The sequence below is a fragment of the Rhinatrema bivittatum genome, chromosome 2 (genome assembly GCF_901001135.1).
Source record: "Rhinatrema bivittatum chromosome 2, aRhiBiv1.1, whole genome shotgun sequence".
Taxonomy (NCBI): domain Eukaryota; kingdom Metazoa; phylum Chordata; class Amphibia; order Gymnophiona; family Rhinatrematidae; genus Rhinatrema; species Rhinatrema bivittatum.
This window is the reverse complement of record NC_042616.1, coordinates 287,126,160-287,147,501: the sequence shown is the minus strand read 5'-3', so window position 1 is coordinate 287,147,501 and position 21,342 is coordinate 287,126,160. Positions and strand designations below refer to the sequence as shown.

Genomic DNA, 21,342 nt, shown 5'->3' with positions numbered 1-21,342 from the left:
GATACCGGTTCCGGAGATGGTTTTCGACTACCTCCTGTACTTGTACAAACCAAAAGGCACTGCCTCCCGAGCATCAGCCAAGGAGCTGCTATAAAGGCTCAACAGGGGGACGGCCTTTCCAGGCCCAAACGGGAGAGGGCTGTATTTGAATGGAACCTCCCCCCTTACAACCATCCTACTCTAACTTAACACCCAGGACTTACTGGTAGCGAGACCCTAGGGTCCGCTATACCAACAAAAAAGTACCACCCGCAACTTATTACTTGGCTTTTATTTTTGCATGTCAAAGAAAAATAAAAACTCATGTTTTTATTTTTCTTTGACATGCAAAAATAAACTCACAGATTAGATGGACACCAAGTCCATCCCTACCTTCCACTGTAGGTAGGGATAATTGATTCTTACTTCATCTTCCTAGCTTGACTTTGTTGACACTTTAAATCTGGTGGGGGTTGGGGGGGGGGGGGGGGGAGTTACTTGTTGAAAGCCAGAGGTATCCTTTCACAATGTTGTTTTCATTAGGTGACCATTGGTCCCAAATCTGTGACCCTTAGCTTCTACGTTAATAGCCACAGGGATTTAATAAGAATCCTGCGCCGTTAAGAATTGGTGATCCATCAGGATAGATTTTTGAGTATAAAGGAAGAGGCTTGCCATAGGTCATTTCTTTCTCTGCTGGGAGTTGGAACAGAGAAGTTTGCAATAACTGCTGATGCAGAAACACGTTGAAGAATTTGTTTTTCCTATGGAGGGAGACCATTCCCAGGCCGATAGCAACCTGTTCCAGGGAGCATCTAGAAGGAATATGGAGTCCCAGGAAAGGAAACTCCAGTGTATTGGAAGGATCATCATTTGTCTCAACCCTCAGAAGTAAGTGTTTTGAGGAGGATCTGTGCTGGAATTCCAGAAAATTTACTCTATTAGTGAGGAGATTTAATGGCTGCTGAGATATGCTGCTACTTGCTGTGAACCTTTTACTCTATGGAGCCTGTGGCTTGGAACTGAAGTATTCTAAGTTCTGCTTTTGAATAAATTGGCAAAATGGATCCACCACTGCCTGCATTAGACTCATTTCAGGGTTTGGGTTCAAGTGAGGTGAAGGTAAAGGTGTTGAATGACTTTCTATCTGTCCAAAGAAGCCAGTTACTTATGAGTGAATTTTGCAAGCCAGAGATGGGAAGATTCCCCCTATCTAATGTGCCTGGTCCACTACAAGAACTGCTTGACCTATTCTACTAATAACCCTGTAACTGGGAAGGGGATTAGAGGACCACTCACCAGATACCAGTTACAATTAGTTTGTATTAGGGATGGGAAAATCTGATGAGATTGTGCTCAAATTCTGCACTAACTGCCTTTTGTATTTTTCTTAATTGTCTGGGCTCCGTCCAGTTTGTCCACAAATTCATATTTTAATGCAGAGCGGCTCAGATGTTCCATGGCAACTGGCCTGTATGTTCATGCCTCATCAGATGGAGTGGGGAGTATGAAGATTTCTTGTAATCTTAATAGAAAATCTATTACAATTGGCAGCAATCATACAACAGTGGGATGTGAATATTACGCTCATAAATCAGACTTGTCTTTGTTCACTCAGCCTGTTCCAAAGATGTGAATGAGAGCCAAGCCACATATAGCGTGGGTATTGATAAATTAATTGAAACAAGCATTGCCTTTCTCGCTGAGTACATTTTTCAGACTTTATTTTTTAAGTGGTAGGCACCTAACTGGGAGCCTATATACCTCCTGGGCCCAGGGAATGGGAAACCCTAGTCTGGGACTGTGCAGGTGAGGGGAGACCGGCCCTCCATGCCCTCTCCTAGGAAGGAGGTGCCAGTGGTCTGCTGTAAGGATACAGTCTGGTGTTTTGGGAAGACAAGTACCCAAAACATTAAGTAGATCCATGCTACTAATGCCAGTAATAGCTGTGGCTATTCTTTAAGTCAGCTTGATTAATGGCAGTTAATGGACTTCTCCTCCAAGAACTTATCCAAACCTCTTTCAAATCCAGCTACACTAACTGCACTAACCACATCCTCTGGCAACAAATTCCAGAGCTTAACTGTGCGTTGAGTGAAAACATTTTCTCAGATTAGATTTAAATGTGCCACTTGCTAACTTCATGGATTGCCCCTTAGTCCTTCTATTATCTAAAACAGTAAATAACCGATTCACATCTATGCATTCTAGACCTCTCATGATCTTAAAGACCTCTATCAAATCCCCCCTCAGCCGTCTCTTCTCCAAGCTGAACAGTCTTTCCTCATAGGCGAGCCATTCCATCCCCTTTATCATTTTGGTTGTCCTTCTCTGTACTTCCTCCAGGGCAACTATATCTTTTTTGAGATGTGGCAACCAGAAATGTACACAGTACTCAAGGTGTGGTCTCACCGTGGAGCAATACAGAGGCATTATGACATTTTCTATTTTATTCACCATTTCCTTCCTAATAATTCCTAACATTCTGTTTGCTTTTTTGACTGCTGCAGCACACTGAGCCAACGATTTCAATGATGATTAGATCTTTTTCCTGAGTAGTAGCTCTTAATATAGAACCTGTATGTAATACCTTGCACTTATCCACGTTAAATTCATCGGCCATTTAATGCCCAATCTTCCAGTCTTGCAAGGTCCTCCTGTAATTTATCACAATCCACTTGTGATTTAACTACCTTGAATACTTTTGCATCATCTGCAAATCTTATTACCTCACTCATCGTATTCCTTTCCAGATGATTTATAAATATATTGAAAAACACTAGTCAAAGTACAAATCCCTGAGGCACTCTACTGTTTACCTTTTTCCACTGAGAAAATTGACCATTTACTCTCTGTTTCTTCCCTTTTAACAATTAGTTATCCACAAAAGGACATCACCTCCTATCCCATGACTTTTTAGTTTTTTTTAGAAGCCTCTCATGAGGGACTTTGTCAAATGTCTTTTGATAATCCAAATATACTACATCTACCACTTCATCCACATGTTTATTAACCCCTTCAAAAAAATGAAGCAGATATGTGAGGCATGATTTCTCTTGGGTAAATCCATTCTGTGTTCCATTAAACCATGTCTTTCTATATGCTCTGTGATTTTGATCTTTAGAATAGTTTCCACTATTTTTCTCAGTACTAAGGTCAGGCTCACTGGTCTATAGTTTCCCGGATTGCCCCTGGAGCCCTTTTTAAATATTGGGGTTACATGAGCTACCCTCCAGTCTTCAGGTACAATGAATGATTTTAATGATAGGTTATAAATTTTAACTAATAGATCTGAAATTTCATTTTTGAGTTCGTTCAGAACTATATCATCTTGTCCAGGTGATTAGCTACTCTAGTTTGTCAACCTGTCCTACTACATCTTCCACATTCACGGTGATTTGGTTCAGTTCATTTGACTTATCCTCCTTGAAAACCATCTCCGGAACCGGTATCTCCCCAACATCCTCACTAGAAAACACAGAAGCAAAGAATTCATTTAGTCTTTCTGCAATGGCCTTATCTTCCCTAAGAGCCCCTTTAATCCCTTGGTCATCTAACAGTCCAACAGGCTCCCTTGCAGGTTTCCTGCTTCAGATATATTTTAAAAAGTTTCTATTATGAGAGTTTGCCTCTATGGCCAACTTTATTTTCAAATTACACTCAACCTGACAGATAAATCTCAAAGATCATCTAACTGTGAGTAAAGAGAAATCCAGCATCACTGAAGATACCCATCCAGTGCATCTGAACCCCTGGGGAGAAAGAGAGTTTATCTCTTTGTGCAGAGATAGAACGTTAGTATTTTTGCTATTTGCAAGGGGTGTGCTGCCTATCTAAAGGGCACCTTGCACCACCTGGGGACTCTATTGTTTCCAAGCTCTGGTGGGTAGAGGCTCCCTTGGCTGTTACTAGACCTTCCTGCACAGATTGAGGAGAAAATTGTAAGAGAGAATATTCTGTGGTGCTGTGGATCAGTGTTGTGCCATTTTCCACTTATTTGCAACAGTAAAGATTTATTTGGACACTAACTCAGTGGCTCCATTGACTTTATTTGGCTCATCCAACACACACAGGGACAAACACATATTCTGTTTCCCTAGGGGCAAGAACAAAGACACAAGGATTCGCCCTTAGCACTCAGGGCCTTGGGAGAAATATCCCCCCACCCCTCCCATCTTGGCAAAGGAACCAGTCCCTGTAAGGAAGAGTCAGTGTTCAAGCTAGCCTGGGAAAGTAACAGTTCTGAAGAGTAAATCAAATACTTTTATGGCCCTCTGGGGTAGCAACTGGAGTCAATTCAATTAAATGGCATCAGCTGCAAGTTATTTGCTGACTTTTATTTCTATGCTTCCATTGTAGACTAACAAGGCAAGCACACTCCCTTGAGTTTCTATGATAGCACATCTAATCCCAATTTCTGCTTCTACGTCATGAAGTCAGTAAGTAGAGAGAGCTGAACAAATTAGGGGCGCTGCTCGGCAAGGACTTTCTGACAGCTGTAGGACTGAAGACTCACTGGAATTATCTGTGGCTCTAACTAGACATGGCCACTGTTGTAGTAGGGTCTTAAGCCGCTGTGTGTGCTCTGGTACACACACTAACTTCAGTATTCTCTTGTTATAAAGGACAAGAAATGCAAAGTTGCACTTTAATATGATATCGGTGTGTGGACTATCAGGGGGAATGCTGGTGACGAGATCATTTCTGAGTGGTAGAGGAAAGTGAGGAGGCGCGTTAGGAATGGAAGTAAATAAGGTGTACGAGTCGGCGCACGTGAATATAGATTTTGTTAATGTTTCAGATTTTTCCGCTTTGTCATTTAATGAACTGGTGATCGCAAACCAGGGTTTGCCAGACAGAGAGTGAGAGGAGACATTCCAGTGCTGGCAACGCAAATCTCTTCTCCTGCAGGTGAAGCGAGCAAACAATGAAACATTGAAGCCTAATTTGGATTTGTTATATACTTATGATTAGTGGTATATAAACTCACTATTTTTCTTCAGTGTCTGACAAAACACTTTGCGAACGGGCGCTGTAACACAGCTGTGCCTTCCATTCATGCCACAAAACACTGGAACAAAAAAAAACTACTTGTTTAACTCTTTTTTTTTTTTTATAGCAATGTTTAGCTTCAATCCCAAACTTTGCTCAGATGTATGATGATGCCAAGCAGTGATCAATTTTCAAAAGGCTTTTTCCCACATGAAATGAACTTTTAAAAAAATCGCTCAGTTTTCCTGCGAGTAGAAGTATAGTGCACCAACCTTTACCGACAGGGAACAGAGGCATTCCTGAGGGACTGGGGGGATAAAGTATGCTCAGAGATTTGATTTTCCAGTCTCCACCTGTGCTGTTCCGTGCCAGTCCGACTTTCACAAAGAGCAGGTCCAAAATTCACAGGTACTTTCGTGCACCCCGCAGGTTCGATCTTCACAGGGAAAACTCCCCTTTGAAAATCCGACCTGCAGAGTCCATGGGCACAAGCGGCCTCTGAGGGGCTCTGCACCTGCCCTTGTGCGGGAGGGATCCACTGGGTAAACTACCCTTGAGCCTGCCAGCTCTGCAGGGATTTGGAAAATTGTCCCCATAAATCTTTTCTTGTCATTGATTACTTTGTGGATATGAAAATGAAATTAGAAAAGGTTTGTCAAATATGGCTTAAAATGTATTGATATTCTCAGTTTTTCCAAATGCTTTTGCATTGATGGGAGGGCCCAAATACTTCAGATAAGTTTACTCCCAAATTTTTTTCAAAAATAGATGTTCTATTACCACAAAAACAAAAAAAATTGGTCTGCAGAACTAAATTGAACCAGAGCACTCATTAAACATATAGGGCTGGATTTTCAAAGGATTTACGCACGTAGCCTGCCTTGTGCGCACCGGGCCTATTTTCAAAAGGCCCGATGACGGGCGTAAACCCCCGGGATGTGCGTATGTCCCGGAGCTTTTCTGAATGGGCGGACAGGGAGTGGGAAGGGGCGGGGCAGACGGTCCGGGAGATATGGCCGAGGGCTCTGGCACAGAGGGGTCGTGCGCCAGCAGTCGGCAGGCGTAACTTCCAAAACAAAGGTATGGGGGGGTTTCTTTAGGGCTGGGAGGCGAAACAGGGAGGGGAAGGTGGGGGAGGGAACGGGGAAAGCCAACGAGGCTCCCTGAGGGCTCAGCCTGTGCAATTTGCACTAGTGTGCACCCGCTTGCGCGCACCGACCCCTGATTTTATAACATGCGCGCATGTTATAAAATCGGGCATACATTTGTGCGCGATAGGTTGCACGCACAAATATACGCCCGCACGTATGTTTTAAAATCTGCCCCACAATGTATCGGGCATCATATAATACGTACTCAGTCACTGAAATTTTTAAATCATTGGTCCCCATATCTATTTTACAAGCTTCTAAAATCTGCAGTTTTTATTTTTAACAAAGCAATGCTAAAACTTCATTGTTTAGCATTCTGTATTTCATTGTGTCAAATACAGTACATACAGTAATATGTCAAGTCCCACAGCTCACAAAAAAATGTAATGTAAAATAGGTCCTAGAGAAATCACTGATGATCCAGATGAAATGCTTTCTTGTAGAAATGAGCAAACAAAAGAAGAATGGGCCAATCTAACACTGCGAAACCTGACACAGGATGTGTTTCGATACCATTTGCAACAGGGGTGTACTCTTTCCATGCTGCACTTCCAAATCCAATAGTAATCATCAACTCTGACCCTCCAGTCTGTACCTCACCTCAAACCCCAAACTCCTTCACCACAAAGAGATTTGGCTGAAGATGTGTGAAACACATAGTTTTACTTTCACCACTTGGTGCCAATGTTTGTCTCTTATCTGTATAAGCCCATAAGATTTCTCAGTGTTCTTATATATTCATCCCATTATACACAGAGGGGCATATTCAGCAGCACAGTGAGTGGACAAGTTATCTGGTTAAAGTTAGCTTGATAAATTATCACACTTATTTAGTGGAGCGTTGCTGATTAGACGCTCTGCTGAACATAGCCAGATAAGGAAAACTTAGCTGGCTAACTTTAGGACTGCTCTCTGCCACAGGCAGACTTAGCCAGATAAATCATTCAGCAAATTCTGAATATCAGAGTTAGCTAGGTGAGTGATCTGGCTTAACTCAACTCCACCCTGGAATGCTCCCAACTTATCTGGCTAACTTTTTCTGGGTAAAAAGCCAGCTCATTAAATTGGAGGCAGGCAGAGTGGTGGGAAATTTAAATCCTGTGGTTTGTCAGGCTAGGTCCTGAACTTAGCCCGGTAAACCATTTGAATATTGAGACCACAGAGACCCCATCATAAGTCACAATTGGGCTTGATCTTATTATTAGGATATATATATAATAATGAGACAAATACAATTATTGACAGGTCTTTTTTCCTGAAAAATTAAGGGGAGAGGTTTTTTTTTTTTTTATTTTATTCTCAAGGGGCAAAGACGCCTGCTTTTGTGCTTAATGAGAAATATTCGTACACCTCTAGATTTGATTACACATGCCCGCTGAGAGAGCTAATATTACAACTATTCTAGGACCATAACTCTGATGACAGCCAGGTAGGTTTATTTGAAAGTAAGGGTCATTACATTTCTGATCCTCCCCCTACCGCACTTCTCCCTCCTTTATTGTTCTTAGTCCATTTGTTTTGAACAGCAGTGACACATTAGTAAGGTACACATCAAATCTCATGAAATATGCTTTTGTCTTTTTTCCTTATATGAAAAGGGAGAAAAAAACCCAAGAAAGATGCCTGCTGATAAAATGTCAACTCAGTTTCTAAGTCAGGGTCACACAGGCTGATGCAATATCATGTGCTCAGGTGAGCACACAGGATAATCTGCGGTTGGACGTGCGTTTTGGACATGTGCCCATAACCCCTGATGCAATAAGGGGATCAGCACATCCAAAACGTTCATCCAAATCAGTGGTAGCTAATAGCACTTTTCACATGTAAATGCCACGTTGATGAAGCTATTAGCTATTGTTATGGTTTGTGGGTATGTGGACCCTTGGCCCGAGGAGTGAGTTGTTTGATACAGCCTGTGGGGAGGAGCCCCACAGGTCCTTACCATCAGGAGGCGAGATACCGGCACAGCGGGGAGCTCTAGGCACAGAGGTGGAGAGGCCCCAGGGACCAGGAGCTAACCCCCGCAGGGTGGTAGGCTGTAGGTGATTCTTGGAGAGAGTCCCTGGAGAGAGAGGCACCAGGCGAACTGCGGAGCGGTAGGCGCAGGGGTAGTCAAGTAAGAGGTTCTCCGGGAGGTCAGCCCCAAGGGGCCGGAGCTGCAGCATGGTGGACATAGGTAGGGACGTAGACCACCCACGGGGTTAGGATAGTCCGGTCCCGAACCCAGCTGCTGACATAGGCAGGAATCCAGAGAGCGGAGGTATTGCCAGCGGTGTAGCAAGGGACTGACCCAAGAAGCGGGACAGCTGACAGTCAGGAACAAGCTGGAGTCCAGCCCTGTGGAGCGGGGTGGGACTAAGTAGTTCTCTTGAACAGAAGCGCAGCCCAAGGAGCAGGCAAGCGCAGCCAGTCTTGGTGAGGATAAGGGCGCAACCCCGAGGAGTGGGGAGGGCCGGACGAGGAGCTCACAGGTTGCCGCGGTGTTCCGATGGAGACCAGAGCAGCTGGAGCCAATGCAGATTAGGACGCAAGAGGCGCAGAGCCAGCCCGAGGAGCGGGGAAGGCCAGGGGGAGTGAGTCCCCTAAGGAGCGCACACTGACCCCCGAGGAGCGGGTGCCAGACAGGGTCCAAGAGCAAGGCAGCAGGCGACGTCTCAGGAACACACAGGCGTTCAGACCACGGATGGAACTTGTTGTCAAGTCGGCTTGCTGGGGGCGAAGGTGGAGCTTAAATACGAGAGGCCGATGACGTCATCATAGAGGGACGACCCCGAGGTTCCCGCCGAGGAAGCTTCAAAGGAGGGACCTGTGACGCGCGCTCGCGCCTAGGAAGGCCCGGCGTTTGAGAAGGAAGTAGCGGCACCCATGCCCCCGAGAGAAGCCCCACGGAGCACGGCGATGTAGACAGGCCTGCGCAGCGAGCAGCCCTGGGGAGGGCAGGTGAGCAGTGCAGGACGTGAGTACTCGCGGGCGCAGCCATCTGCGACCGACAGGCATAACAGCTATTACTCACCAATGTAAAAAATAACCTTGTGCCTCATATGCACATTTTTACCCTCAAAAATTAACACTAGCCCCGGAGCTGGCGTTAAGTCTTGAAGCGCCCCAAAACCTGAACAGAAGAGCAGAACATACTGCTTTTCTGTGTTTCCTGCGACTTAAAATCTTCGCAATATTAAGTCAGAGGAACCACAGAAAGCAGCAACATGAACAAAAAGAAAAATCTCTTGACGACAGCCACAGGTTAGGAAAATGGATACTTGTATACTGTGTCCATTTTCCTAACCCGTGCACAGTCACTTCTCCTGGGCGCCCGATGCTGACATAGCACTAGGGATGCACAATTTCCCTTAGCATCTCATTTTTAATGCCGCAGCTCATTAGCCTACTGCATCACGTGCCTGGGAGAGGTGGATGGGTGCATGATAGGAAAGCGGCCACTCAAACATGAGCACCTGTTTTTCGTGCACCGATACTGCATCAGCCTGACAGTGTCTCCCTTAAAGAAAAAAAAAAAAAAATCAGAGCTCAGGGCTGTAAATCATCATAAAGCAATAGAAGAAGTGCAATAAGGTACTTTTGTTATCTTGTGTTCATTGGGCAAGAAGTCTGTAATTAATGTTGTGCTTATAGTTGCCTTAACCAGAACAGGATGACTGCTAACTACAACAACCCAATTTACAGTGAAGCTATGACCAAAATTCTATTATGGAATGTCTGGCAGTTTCATACAAAATATTGTCTATGCTGTGCATTCTTTCAATCAATAACTTTATCAGTTAGCAAGAAGATATGCTAGAATGTGCATTATGGGATCTTGACATGACACGTGTTAGGTGACTTGTGACAGACAAGACCTAAGGACTAGCGACTTCAACATCTATAAAATGCATTGAAATTCTTTAATGCTCACCATTAGAGATGTGCATTTGTTTGGAAGAAACTTGTAATCTGAACCAAAAAAGATATTTTTTTGGTTTGTTTCATTCCAAACTACATGAATGGACAGGGACTCCAAAAATAACAAAAGTGTTCATTTCCATTGGTTTTTGGATCCATTGAATTATATGCTACTATTTTTTGTACTCAAGCCACGCAAGACAAGAACCAGAATGGGAAGGGAGAAAGAAGAAACCGAACCATGAAAATTAAACACTTTTTCAATCAGCCAACCCCAGCTCGCAGCTTCATGGATTAACAATGATTTTCTCATTTTTGTTAACTTGAAGTTGAATGGAAGTCTAGACCTTGAGCACAGTCACCATTTTGAAGCATTTCTCTCTTGGATTTCAGAGCAAGAAGAGATTGTTTATGTAGCTCTGTGCATTAAAAAAATTACTTAGAATATAAGAAAGAAGATGGTATGCTACTAGGTTTAAACGGCCGTTGTCTCATGTCAGTGTAGGATAGGAGACACTGATATCTCTCTTCATTAGGGCTACAGTATCAAAAGGAACTAGAGGGCTTTGGAGAGAGTCGGACACTGTGTGTCACTATCTCCAGCAGACAGAGAAGTGATCTCTGGGTGTGTTGTCCCCCTGACCAGAATGTATATAGCAGTACTGCAGCCTCTATTCTCTCAGCGTTTGTGCGTCTCATTTAGTGGGCATGGCCTAGGCAGGGCATGGGCATGTTAGGGCCTGGTCAATAGACGGGTGTATAAACACTTAGATGCCCCAGCAGGCACCGAGGTCTCCCCCTGCATAACTTTACTTCTGCTGTGGAGGAGGTGTAAGTTATAAAATAAAGAAAAATAAGCAGATCTGTGGGGTTTTAAGGGTCAGGGCTAACTGGGGGGAGTGAAGGCCATGAAACTAGGGGGGTTTGGAGGACCTGCCATTTAATTGGGGAAAACTGAGGATGAACTGGTTTAATTGGCAATAGCGTTGGCGCTCGCCACTTTTAAAATCCCTGGACTTACATGGTAGAAGTGGGGTTTGCGTGCCCATGCACAGGCCCACTTAAAATTTGGTGCACATGTGTGTGTGTGTGTGTGTGTGTGTGCGGCCAGACTGTTTTATAAGATATGCGCACAAGTGCTCGTGCTATAAAATGGCCGTGTGTCCCTGGGCACGGGCTGACACATGTGTGCAAGTGGGCACCAGTTTGACAGCTACCGCCCCTGTACATCAGACCTTTAGCTGGTAATATAAGGATGTCTAGGGACTACTAATCTTTAGAGTGGTGGAAACTTCCAGAAATGGGAGGTTGCAATCGTGTGTAGTTGTTTTTCGGCGTGATAATTCTAGTTCGTCCCACAAGGGCGGACCTCTGCCCAAAATACCTAAAGGGACTCCATGAGTCACCCGGGGAGTGGTTGAGCTGTGGATTGGAGAGAGGCAGCAGGAAAATGTGCTTTCTGGGCTCCCACAGAGGACAGGACAGATTGCCTTTGCCTTCCACCGAGAGAGGGGGTTTTGCTTTCTCAACTGGGTAGAAAGAGTTCAGCAGTCACTGATCTGGAGGATTATTTTTTCTAACTTTCATATGGAAACAGATACTTGTCCAAAGGGATCGAATGCAAAATCCAGGTACAGTGACTTAAACTACTTTGGAGAAGAGGATGCCAGGAGACTGAATAGGGGGTCTGAATAAAAAGAGACTTTAAATTTACACGTAAACATTTTAAGCAACTGTATCCTGTGACTTTTTTTTACTTGTAAGAGTTACATTAATTGCTTTTCCTATTTTTTTTTTGTACAACTGCAACACTCTAATTTTTATCATTATTAAATTTCATATACTGCCTGCCACAAATACATCTCTAAGCGGTGAACAATATAAAATCATAATCAATCCCCAGCCAAATCCAATCCCCCCAAAGCATCCTCAGAGTTAATATATAAAATGCTACTCTAAAATCTAAAGTAAAAACCCAAAAGCTCTCTTAGCATAACTTACTATAACATCTCCCTTCTGACTAACCTCACTTCATAAATACAAAATACTGAGTCAAAATACTGATATCCCAAAAGCCTTGATATCCAATAACCAAGCCTTGAAGAGGCTACACAATTTAAGAAATTTTCTTCTTGTTGTATAATTTAAGGAAACAGCATAGGAAAATGTTGCAGTATTTGTGCTAAAAAAATCAAGGGCCTGAGGTATTTTCCCATAGATACAGAATGGGAGAAAAGCCTTAGGGGAAGATTTTAAAAGCCCTACATGCGTAAATCTGGGAGGATTTACCCGCGTAAGAGGGTTATGCGCGCCGGGCCTATTTTCAAAAGGCCCGGTAGTGCACGTAAAGCCCCAGGACGCGTGTAAGTCCCGGGGCTTGAAAAAAGGGGCGGGATGTGGGCAGTCGGGGACAGACTGGGGGCGGGGCTGGAACCTCCAGTCACAGCGGCCATTTGCTGCTGTGCCCGGGATCGCAGGCCGGCCATCGGCCGGCGTGCACAACCCATGCCTGCCCGGAGGCAGGCGCAACTTATAAAATAAAGGATAGGGAGGTTTTAGGAAGGGCTGGGGGGCAGGTTAGGTAGGGGAAGGGAGGGGAAGGTGAGAGGGCGGAAGGAAAGTTTCCTCTGAGGCCGCTCTGATTTCGGAGCGGCCTTGGAGGGAACGGGGAAAGCCAGCAGGGCTCCCCAAGGGCTCAGGGCACGCAAGATGCACTATTGTGCACCCCATTGCACGCGCCGACCTCGGATTTTATAACTTGCACGCATCTGCGCGCGCATGTTATTAAATCGGGCGGACATTTGTGCGCGCCGGGTTGCGCGCACAAATGTCCGCCCATGCGTAGGTATTAAAATCTGGCCGTTAGTGAATCAGGCAGCAAGCTTGAGAAGAAGGTGAGTAATTTAGGAGATCTTAGGATGCAGATCTTAAAGTTCTAGCTGGGATGTAAGGAATCAGGCAGATAATTAAGCCCTTAATTATGCAGACATCTATAGATAACAGAGAGTGCTTTAAACCTAATTTGAAGAACGATCACTAGCCAGAGGAGTTCACGTTACATGGGAGTAATATGGCCATTAGTCTTACAATCATTTACCACATGAGCTGTCTAAGCTCCATTTGTAGAAGCTCTTGATTTAAACTAATTAATGAATATGGTTGAATACCACAGCATGAATGACAGTTCTTAGATCCTTTTTATTTCCTTTCCATTTTAGTTTGAAATTTTAGTAAAATTATTAATTTTGTTTTCGAACACCCCTTCCCTCCCCCCCACTGGGTGTGGATTTTATTTTGTGAGAGACCATGTGATGATCCCTTTGGGTCTTTTAGCATTGAGCTGTACCCCATGGAAAAAGCCTGCTCTGTATCTTCAGCTAGTTTATCCCTACTCTGTGGTACTCGAAAGTGAGCCCTTACCTTTTACAGGTAAGGGCTAAGAAAGCGGGGAGGGTACAGTAAAGTACACTGTTAGTACTATATAACATAACATATAGCAATAATAATAATAATAATAAATATTAATTTCATAAGTTTGATTTGATCTATTAGGTATTCGTTTAAAAAAGACATTACTACATTTCTGGTTAGCCAGCTGTCTTTAGGACAGGTCTTCGATGCAGCCAGAGTTAGTCAGATAAGTTATATAGCTAACTCTGAATATCAGAGGTAACCGGATAACGTATCCAGCTAATGGAACTCCTCCCATCCTGCCCACCACTTATCCCCCAACCAACTTCCCACTTAGCCGGCTAACTATTTAGCTGGATAAGTAATTATCTGGTTAAGTGGCAGCCGCTGATCCCGGGTAGATATTCAGCCCCTGTCACTTTGTTGGATAAGTCGGAACTTATCCGGCTACACGACGCTGCCCTTCGACCTCCCTAATTGTTTAACATGTTTGCCATTGTAACAAACATTTGTTTGCACACCCCTGATTTATGTGGGAAACATCACATACTTTTAACAAGAGCCGTTGATCAAGCTACAGAAACCCAACAAACGTAAAGAAAGAACAATAGGTATGTAGGCAGCAACGTTTCTGGTGAAAATGACTGCAATCATGATATATTGGGCTAAAAGTTTTTTTTTACAAAATAAAGACAACTCAATCAAAATGAGTTACTGTTCAGTCAATCAATCAAATGTTATGGGCGAGTAGGTACTTTTCTTTTTGACTCCCTAGTACCTTCCATGGTCTCTGCTGCTGCTCCCACCTCTCTCCCAGTCCAGCCCAGACAGTCAGGAATCAGTTGCTGGTCCCAGTGCCGGAGGGGGTGCCTCCTCCAATGTGCATCTTCAGCGTTCCTGCTCGCCCGATAGGGGCCACTACTGCAGCAGCATCCACCCTCTCTCCCACTTTTGTGGCTGGCCAGCAGCCTGGCCCCAGATTCCCTGTGCTGCAGCGTAGAGCAGAGGGCTGTGGCCTGCGCCAGAGGTGTAGTCCCTAGTAGGGTATGTTTATAATTGCATGTGTGCTCTATATGTAACCCCCACACCAGCGTGTGTGTCCTGTACGGGTGGGGCCATAAAAGTATTTATAAGTTCTTAGGGGCAGGAACCCTGACCAGCTCTTTCCTGTGCCCCTTTCCCCAGAGTGTGGATCCTTTGGCTTGGGGGGGGGGGGGGGGGAGGGGTTCCTTTCGGGACTCAGTGCAGGGGTAGCTGACATCTTTCCGGTTATCTCTGTGAGAGAGGTCACCTCTTTTCTCTGTGAGTGCTGCATGCCCAAATAAAGACCATGGATGCACTGGGTTGGGGTTTGAAATTAAACAATAATAGTGGCAGATGGCATATTAAATATATTTCCAGCACCGCAGTCTTCCTGCTTCTATTTTTTACAATCCTTTTTCTCTATCTGTGCAGGAGTCTTAATTAGGCGAGAGAACTATCCACCCTCCTGGATTAGGAGGGCAGGGTTAACCTTTAAATTGGTCAGGGGAAAACCCCTGCCACGGATGGCCAAAAATTCTGTCCTTGCACAGAGAGCAAACTATCTCGCTCCCCAGGGCTGAAGACTATGGATAGGTGCTGTCCAGGATCTTTACTGTCCTTGTACTCACAGCAGTTCTTCCACTTCCTCAGAATTATACATTCAGTATCTCCTCTGGGATCCCTGGAATCAGGCTCTCTTACCCTGCTCCACGGCAGGGAGGAAGAGGCAGCCAAAAATCTTCTTCCTGGATATCTCAACTTAATGCCCTTTTCCCTTAACCGAATCTAACACTGGAGTTACTCCCCACAATATGGGTCACCACCTTTGAGGGCAGGTCTTCCCTAACCATGGGTGTCCTGAACACAGGGCTCCCTGTTCCCTGAATCCAAGAAGGGACCAGGGGGTCCAGTGAGGCTCCTACCATGAAAAGCTCTAAATCCCAAACACAACCTGAAGGAGCATCCGAACCAGCTAGGAAGCAGACTGGCAAGAACGCCCTCCTGACCCTGGTCAGGAATCCCAGGCTGAGCTTGCCTGCTCCCTCCAACTGGGCCTGAAAATGCAGCAGAAGGTAAGCGCCTACCACTTCCTAACCATTCCAATAATCATACACGACCTCCTCCGGAATCTCAGTAGAAATCTATTATAAAGCTTCCTAGAGAGACGGCATTTCCCAAGTCCCTCACAGGGAGAGAGCTGAAATTGAATGGATCCTCCACCATTCACTAACCTATTCTACCTAGTACTTCCCTGGGTATGCTGGTAACCAAAGGATGGCTCTTGGTTACAGAACATAAATGCCAAAGGAATCTGTAAAATGTGTCCTCATACTAACCTACGAGAAAATGTGCCTTATTAGGAACTCTAAACCAATCTGGTGCAACAAATACATCGCAATTATGAAACAGAAGCACTTGCACAAAAGCCTTGACATAGGTACAGGTAGACAAGTTAACCAAAGTGGTGTGTGGCACCACATATATCTACAACAGACAGCGTTATTTTCAAAGCCTTAGCCAGAGGGGAGCATTTTTGTTTTCCCACAGATGTTCCACGGAAAAAGTTTAAAAAAAGAAAATGCTGGTCTGACAGAATCTCAACATAAAAATAAAACTGCTGTGTAAATATATTCACTGTGTTGGCATTTTATTTTTGGATGACCTTGCAGAATTTACTCAAAGTTGGCTTTGCTCCACCAGTGATGAATTATCAGGCATCAATAACTACTGATGTAGGAATTTGTTTAGTCAACCCGCTGGAATGGAGAGCCATTCTATATTCTGCATACATTCACTGTAGATGAAGTTTGGACTGGTGAGGTACAGATCTCGAAGATAAAGAAAGAGCATAAGAAACTGTTGCAATGCAAACACCTACAGGTAGATACATGCATGGCCCCTACATTTTGCAAGGCTGAACATGGCAATGCACACCATGCTACCTGTGAAACTTTACTACTAGTCCTGATGAGGGGCAAGTCTGGAGATTTTGGGCCAGAGGGGATCCTGAACACTGGGGGGGAGAAGGAGGGAGGGAGAGAGACAATCTGATGCTTTAACTAAGGGGCACTCAGCTCAGGGTGGGTTTCGGTGGGGGCGGTGTTACATTGGTCTGTCTAGGGCGCAAGAGACTGTAGACCCTTGTAACACTGCCCTCACCCAAAACACCCACCCTGTGCTGAAAGTGCCTCTCTTACAGAGGGAGATATAGAGTGTCTGTCTCTCTCCCTCCCCCACCAGTCACTTGTAAGTATGCACGTAAAGGCTCCACACATATGCACAGTAGGGATATTTTAAATGATGCATGTGTACTTGCATGCACAATATAAAACTGAGTGTACTTTTGCTTACATGCTCAATTCGCGTGTTTATGGGCGCATACACGCTCCTTTTAAAATTTACTTGCTTGTGCATTTTTGGGCAAGGTGCACTATGCATTTTTTTTCCCCATAGACTTGTAAGGGTGTCTAGGATTAGGAGATCCAAGGTGGTGTGCAAGAGTCTGTGATTGAAAACAGGTTTCTTCCCCCAAAAGGAGATGGGTTTTTGTAGGTGGCATAAAATATGGCTGAATGAGTCATAGGGAGGAATGTAGACCTGGAGTTTGTTGAAAAGAGTTCTGTCGAGGAATCTTGAGAATTTCAGGGTTGGTCCGTACTGATCTGCTCGAGGAAGCACTGGAGGCTCACTCCAGCAAGGGCTAAAGGGCAATATGGACACCATCAGCCTAGGGAAGCTTGCTGTCAGAGTGGATTGAACAGGTGAAGAGGGCTTCGGTCTGTTTTCCGTTGACACTCGAGGAGACACAGTGGTTTTAATGGGAACCTGAGAGGGAGAATAGCCATGAGCAAGGTCTTAAGCAACATAAAAAGAAGTGAGTAATGTTTGAAATCTCTCCTGAATTGTCTAAGCTGATATTTCGTTTGTGACATTTTGGATTGTGTGCTGATTTTTCGTGACTATTTTTTATTTTTTTTAGCCCGATTTAAAGTTTTGGATTTTTTAGTAAATGTATCTTTCTTGTTTGGAACACTAGGTTTTTGTGTGGACTATATTATGCTTTTCCAGGGGCTGCATCGAGTGGGTCAATGCACTGTAGACTCTGAAGTGTGACCCCTCCCTCCTTTGACAAAATGGGGAAGTGGGTCAGTAAGCAGGAAAGCTACCCGGTAACTTGCATACCCAGATAAGTGTTCCATTGAAGACCCCTGGTTAAAGTTACCTAGCTATTTTTCTGACCAGACGTTATGCTGCTGAATATCAGTGCTCACTGGCTCAAGCTTAGGCCCACCCCTCAATGTTCCCAGCACCACCTCTTTTTCACTTGGCAAAATGTTTTCACCAGTTAAATATACATTTTTTTTTTTTTTTTAACAAACTCATATAAATGGTTAAGGTATAAAAAAATTCCAGCTTTCATCCTTCAGGTGCAGTGAGAGTTTTGGAACTGTACTCTCCAGCAATGTCAGGAATACAAAACCTGTTCCATAATTGCATCTCCTGTTTACAATTACTTTTCCGTAGCGTAAGATACCACAAAGCAGATGGCACGGTCTTGCATACCAGCTTTCTCCATCAATGACTCTCGTCTCTGGGGATCTCATATTGATCTTCCTCATCTCTGAAAGCCTTTGATGGTGTGAACTGAAATTGGCTGTCTGGCCATTTGATACTTCCTTTCTTTGGCTGAGGAATGGTGATGCACTGCAATCTACATGTATTTATTTACTGGGGCATTAGGCAGGGAACGAGGACTTGAGGAAGACAGCTATGATATAGCCTTAGCTATGAACAGCAATATATAGACCCCTGTTATAAAGGCTAAATCATGAGAAAGGTTGTTTTCAAAAGGTATTTACCTGGGTAAAAATGGCCCGACTTACAATTGACCTCTTCCAATCCATCTAAAAGTGTGCACGGCTCCCAAAGCACTCACGTTTTAAGCCACGTTAAAAGGAGGCGTTCCAGTGGAGGTATTTAGGTCGGGGTGTGTGTGTGTGTGTGTGTGTGTGTGTGTGTGTGGAAAAATGGCACGTGCACACGGGATTTCCAAAAGTATGCTCTCTATTTTGCCTGCACTTGGCTACCCACACAAATAGCAGGTGCAGAATACACAGACACTTTTAATGTGTATACTTTGCAGCCTTTGTGTATACTTTGTGTATACTTTTAGCCTGCATGCGCTGCACCAGCCCTGGGGGCTGGTGCAGCGCATGCAGGCTAAAAGAGCCCCATGCACTTTTGGACATGATCTGAGCTATTCAAACTTTTTGCTGTAAAGGTTGATTCTCCTCTGTTGTTTTTCAACTCCAGGGAATGAATACTTCTGGAAATTAAACTTCTGTCAAATAGCAGCTGTCATGAAAGGGTCTATTCATGAGATATGTGCAGCATCTTTAGTATGATAGGTCAGCTGTCATCATGTCATTCAGTCATAGTCTATTGCTGGCCTGGGCACATGCATTGGCCAGTATGGCTGGGGTGTGGGCATGCACGGCCAAGCTGCAGCCCTTGAAAATAGGACAGAATGCAAGGCCATTATGTGTAGTGCAGCTCGAGGGGAAGCCAGGGCCCGTGAGCCGCAAAAAAAAAACTTGCTTCAGTAGCATTCGGGGCTTCAACAGAGTGGATTGGATACCGTGAAGGACATGCCACCAGAGCTGAATAGGAGCCCTGGCAGCTAAAGTGGCAGGAACCAAGTGTGTACATGTGGAATGGTTGCTGGAAAGGACACGCCCCCTGACCCAAACAGCAGGCACTGGAAGAGATGGTGAGCAGAAAGCCCCGCAGCCTGAACAGCAGGCCACGAAAGAGACACCAAGTAGTGTGGCTGGAAGAAAGTTCTGCCACTGGGGCAGAGGGCCAGCTACCCCTGGATGAGGTGGGGATGGGGGGGGGGGGGGGGGGCGCGGAAGAAAGAGGGGAAGGAGAAGTGCAAGAAATTGCTGGAGAAAGGTACGGAGAAGTGATGGAGTAGCAGGAAAAATTGGGGGGAAAGGGGAGCCAGAGGCAATGGGAATGTCAATCTGCCACCTACCCAGTCACACATTGGCCACTCAGTCACTCAAACGCTACCTGATTACTCACTCATTCACACACACACACAGCACCCAAACCTTTCACGCTGTCAGGCTGTTGTGAAATCAGACAAAGTCAGACATAGACAGATTTCATATCTCTCCCTCTCACACAGACAGACCCCCACACTATACAGAGACCCCTCCGATCCACTCTCTTGTAGACACACACTCGCACCACTCTTACTTCCATGCACATGCACACACACACACATCCCATGTATCAACTGACTCAGATGCACTCACTCCATTCAAACTAGCAGTAGTAAAAAGCAACTTTTTTCCATGCATCTGTGTTCACTTCACACTCATAGCTTTCAGTTCCTGTTTTGAGACAGCAGGACCTTCCCAGTAAGATACACTGATAATCACCTAAAGGCCAGCCCACTTCTTCAGAACCATATAGATTCTACTTCCCAACTGTACCTTTGCAGATTCACAATTCCTAATCAAAGGATGTTGACATCTCTGCATCTGGGCCGAGGTGAGCCTTTTCTCCTGGCTCCCATCTGGCTCTTTATCGTGCTCTGCCTGAAAGGGAGTGCTCTCCCTCTTAAGAGATACATTGATTCTTTGCAGTGGTCTGCAATTAGCATCAGCTGAGCCTCTCAATTATTACATTTCTGTGGCTGCTACCTTCATCCTAATTGGCTCTTTGCCAAAGATCTCCAAACTACAGTTCCCAGCAGCCCTGTGCTTCCTGTCCTTCTCGCTTTAGAATCCCCTAGCCAACTCTTGTTCAATTTTTCTTTCCATCTTAAGGCAGCAATGCCCCTAGAGTTCTTTTTAGAGCTTGTTTGTCTTTTGGACAATCTAATTGTCCTGTCTCTTTATGCTGCTTCGGCTAGAGTGAAACTCCTGTTTCATCACACTATGTACATATATACATCCATCACCATAAACACAACTCCATTATGCTCCTGTCCCCAAAATGTTCACATTGACATTCTGCCCAGGAAGGGACTATCCATGGGGCCAGAAAAGAGGGGTGATGGACAAACTGAAGGAGGAGAGAAAGGACATGGTTGGACAAGGGAGCAGAGGGGCAAGGGAAGAAATGATGTAGCAGGAGAAAAGGTGGGTGGAGGCCATGGGGATGTGGGCTGCTCACCCAACGTACATACTGCCCACGCAATCACTTAGTCACAGTACCCACATTGTGCCCGCTCACATACACACTCCTCACATCCTAACCATTCTCACACAGCCACACAAAGTAGCAGGTGTAATTCTCCCAAAGGCTTTTTGCTTCAAATGTACTTACCACCTATCACTGTGTGTTAATAGCATGGGATCTTACCAGGTACTTGTGATCTGGCTTGGCCACTGTTGAAAATAGGATACTGGGCTTGATGTCCTTATGTACTTGAAAAAGTTTAATTATTAGGTTTTGCCTCTCTGGAAAACTTCTTCTCGTATTTCTCTTGCCTGTCTTACTACTGTTTTACTCTAACTTGCTCTTGCATGTTTTCTTCATTTGCATCCACTTTCCAGTTTTTGAAAGATGTCCTTTTGACTTTAATAACCTCTTTCACCTCCCATTTAACCATGTTTGCAGTCATTTGGTCTTCTTTCCATCTTTTCTGATGCTTTGAATACATCTAATCTGGAGTTTGAAGTTGGTGTTTTTAAACAACTCCCATGACATATGCAAACTTTTAACCTTTCTAACTTCTCCTTTTAGTTTTTTTTCTGAATGGCCTCATTTTTATCATAGTCTCCTTGTTTAAAGTTAAATGATACCACAGTGGTTTTCATTAATGTCCTCTCTTCAGTGACTATGCTAAATTTGATTACGTTATGATCAC

The 21,342-nt window shown here is 44.6% G+C and overlaps 1 protein-coding gene and 1 long non-coding RNA gene across 2 annotated transcripts in view; one reads left to right on the top strand and one right to left on the bottom strand.

Moving 5' to 3' along the window:
- CNTNAP2 (contactin associated protein like 2) overlaps positions 1-21,342 on the bottom strand; it is a 2,918,762-nt gene that overhangs the window by 401,551 nt on the left and 2,495,869 nt on the right. The window lies entirely within an intron of this gene.
- LOC115084566 overlaps positions 17,123-21,342 on the top strand; it is a 47,063-nt gene continuing 42,843 nt past the window's right edge. Inside the window, exon 1 of the long non-coding RNA XR_003854596.1 lies at positions 17,123-17,331. This is a non-coding gene — a long non-coding RNA (uncharacterized LOC115084566). The remainder of the gene's footprint in view (positions 17,332-21,342) is intronic.